Here is a 4,155-nt window from a genome sequence, read left to right on the forward strand (position 1 = left end):
GCTTGAAGAAATTTCTCTGAAGTTTTCCCCCTCGAGAACAAATGACGCTCTTGTGTTTCACGGTACTCAGTTTTTGTATTGGTAAAGGCGAATAGACGAGCCCGTGTGAACGCCATCACCCACTTGGAGATATAAGATGGAAGACTCAACGCGTTGGGATCACGATTCCGCTACTGTTAGTCCTGTAATATTTCAATATACCACCAGCCGCCAATAGTTCGCCACCACGAATTTACGAGTATAACACACATTTTTTAAATAAACACTTATTCGCCAATGACCTCTACAATGAAGGAATAATAGACTCAGTTAAATTAAGATCAAACGCAATAAATTTAAAACACTCGTATATAATACATTCGTACACTAACGAACTATAAGTTTTTCTATTCATTTAGTAAATATAATAAAAAATCATATAAAACAACAAAGAGAATTTATTCAAAAAACAAAGAAACATTTAAATAAAACTGTGACCGCAGAATGCGTTGAGGTAAAAACTATGTTTCCATATTAATAACTCTGAAAATGAAAATTCGTTTGCAAAATATTGTTGAAATAACTGGTGGTATTCAATAAATTTCTCGTTAAATTCTGCGTTCATTCAGGAGAAACAGAAGCGAAACGTAGACAGCGCAATCCCCTCAGAACGTACGTGTACTATCGAGAATTCTGAGAATAGGGTAAAGTGACCTTAGCTAAACTTAACCTAAATTAGCTCCGTTATCAAAAACCTTTCTTGCTCAAATGGTGAGAGAGTGTATGCATTTTGATCGGGAAAATTAGTTGTCTTTGTTTTAAAATTGATCGGCTCTTTATTATCATCGCTGTGACAAGATACGTACCTATAAATGATGCAACAGTACGAGTATACAGTAAGGGTGAGTCGCGCGGCCTCCTGCATCGCTGCGGTTCGATATCAATTTCCAATTGAAATGAAAACCGTCCGACTCTGGTGGACGCGGGTTGAAGCGGACACCACTGCTATGTCTCAATGTATTGATATAAATTTAACATTTATTTAAATACAATCTTTATTTTAAACTAACTTCTGGTTACCAGTCGTTTCAGTATGCGAGGTCTATCGACTACACTATCGGTCTGGCACAAACCATGGATTGGAAAATCTACATAAGAAATAAGGTGAGTATACTCTTACTGCTAATATAGACGGAAGTTGAAAAATAGCAGTAGCAAAAGAGGCCCAGGGGTACATCCTCATATCTCCTAATTAATACCCCGACAGATTGGTGTCATGTAGCTATTATAGAAATTCTACTTATATATTGTGACCCTGACATAGTTAGTAAATTTTTGTTATTAAAAAGATAACAAAGCGTCACGGCGCGATTCTTTTTAAACCAATCACAGATTAATGAAGATCGGTAGCTAAAACGCGTACGAGAGCAGTTCGACTGTGAGGTCCCCGCTGACCCAGTTACCCAGTTTAAAGATATTATACAACGCGCTGGCTGCAAGCCGATCATTATATCTTCTGCCGTCTCGTTACGCTGACAAATGTACACTCCTAACAAATGCTTGAAGCCGCGAATTTTTATTAAGGTTTCAATTTATAGAACAAAAGAAATAAACAGATGTGTACATGTATGAAGAATGCGACAAATTAAAAGAGCTGTTACTTTCATATGTTTCCGTACTCAGAGTTCGGAGTACTTACCTGTAAAAACAATTTTGTTTTAGCTCCTACATATTAAAAGGTTTGAATAGCAGTAGTCAGTTACAAGTTCCGAAGTATTGCCACGAAACCATCCGCTCTTTGTCAGCGCTGGCAATAAAATAAAGGAAACATAATCATAATTTGTTTACTAATTGGACCGGTCCCACCGTCCTGCCGGTCTCTGTCGCGAAACCAACATGTCTTTCAGTTTTTAGGCTAGACCTCCATGTTATCGGCACCGGTGCACTACTTGATATTAAAGCTTTAAACAAGATTTTAGCCAGCATTCAGGTTTAGGTACTGACGGGCTCCGCTGGCTGGTTGGTGGTCCCGGGAGCCTGTGAGGTTTTCTGCTCAGCATGAGCAACAAATAGACAATTTGATATGCTCATTTTTTATATTCAAGTATCAAAAGAATTGTATAATATGAAATATGATAAAGAAAAGTGCACTCTTTAGAATACGATAGACATGTACAGAGCTAAATGAATATAGGTAGTTTTATTCAGTAAGTAAAAAACTACAAAATATAAATTATTTGAAATATTCAAATATTCGAAATGACAGGAATCTCATGAGCGTACACAATATGTATGTATAACTCACAAGTCAAGTTACTATTTTCAGTACTTCGATAGATTGAAATGTTGACCATTGCGATGTCTTTACGTGGAAAGATCGTCTAGAATTTCACTCAAATGCTTTCATCATTCAGATTTCTCAAAGCAAAGCTTACGGCTAAGCTAAACTTAAATTTGAAAGCTCTATTGCAACGCGTAATTGACCCGAACAAAAATATCTGAAATGAAAAATATTTAATTGCTTTTCAGGTAGTTTATAGTTATTTAAAATATTGCTAAGACAGAATTTACAGTTACATTAGAACAGTCCCGTATGTAAGTATGTATCAAAGTACAAATGGTAACTGCACTACCAACATACGAACATGACGACAAAACGCATTATGTACAACGTTGACGCAATAAAATGCAATTTTCCAGTGACATGGGCCAGACTGCACCGCGGAGCTGTGACCACTTCTTACGGCAGGACATTATAATAACGAAATACGCTTTTGACTCAGACAGCTGATGCTTCAGTGAAAGCTACAAAGGAGGTAAAATGATAATATCTTAGTTGGAAGTGCGTCTTGATTGTGGACTTTTTTGATTAATACCTCCATTTGTATTGTTGAATTTGTAGTTTTTTCTAATTCACTAAGCTGTAAGTACTAGCCATCGTTTGTACTTGTACATGTATGAGTAAATAGCCAAGTCAAATAGCAAAGAGTAAATAGCAAAATGATCATCTGTTCCTCCGCTTGATTCTTTTGAGCCACGCAACCGTTTTGGATACCGATACAAAAATATTTATATTTTGTTTAATTTAACTTCATATCGGCACAGTGGTAAGGCCGAAGCCGAGTTTTTGTTGTTAACAACTGGCATGCAATCATTTACAACACGAATAATACTTTGTAACTTGCAAACTCAGAACTCATAGAAGTTCACACTATACAATTACTACTTCTACACTTAAGCAAAACTGTAAGAGTCCACGTCAACCCACTAACAAATTAATATTTGGAAAATCTAAAAAAACAATACAAAACTAAGTCACCCTGCATTTGCGGTTAGCTTTTGTAGTCACAATGTGAGGTAGCAGTGATCTACGATACTTCTCGAAACCAATCAAATTGAAGCTCTAAAGCCATATAAATAGAGTCCATAGTTCAAGAATATGTCTTGATGTAAATGTGAATAGTCTTCTAGATTTTAATGTAGTACTAAAAATTTTATCATGAACCCTACAGCACTGTGGATAAAGTTAATATTCTTTTGTAGATGTTTTAGGACCATGAATTGTTCAGGTTTATACTGACTTAACTTGACAGATAGCAAAAGTGTAGCCCATTTATTATTTACAGGTGGGCATGAAGCTACTGAGCCGTGAGTACGCTCCGTTCGACCATGGACCGCAGCAGCTCTTTAATATAAAACTGCAATTCACATTCATAATCGATTCTATGGCTCAGCCGTAATAGAAATGATTAATCGTTCACGGTTCAGATTCGACTTCACGTAGGACGGATGTAAGTCCTTATTCACTACCAAATACGTATATATATGCGTTATAGGGGCACGTTATTGCAAAAATAAAATTTGAAATCACAGTTGATAGATAGCTCGTAGTAACATAAAGATATAAAAAAAAAAAAATTATAGGTAAATATGTTACAATGTACAAGTGAGACGTTGAGGTCTAGGACTCACTTATCACAATGTGGGTGTCCACATTTACGTTGTGATATCTGTGGTCTCCGAAAACAACTCAACACTTAAGTGAGCCGTAAGTTTGCTCCCTCGTCTGTGGAATAAAAAATTAAAACCATTATAATATGTACCTAATCAGGTCATAAATTCTGTCACACGTTTAATGTAAAATAATTGAAACAAGTTTATTCATTATGTAACCAT

This window comes from Bombyx mandarina, chromosome 09, assembly GCF_030267445.1.
Source record: "Bombyx mandarina strain Sakado chromosome 09, ASM3026744v2".
NCBI classification, from domain to species: domain Eukaryota; kingdom Metazoa; phylum Arthropoda; class Insecta; order Lepidoptera; family Bombycidae; genus Bombyx; species Bombyx mandarina.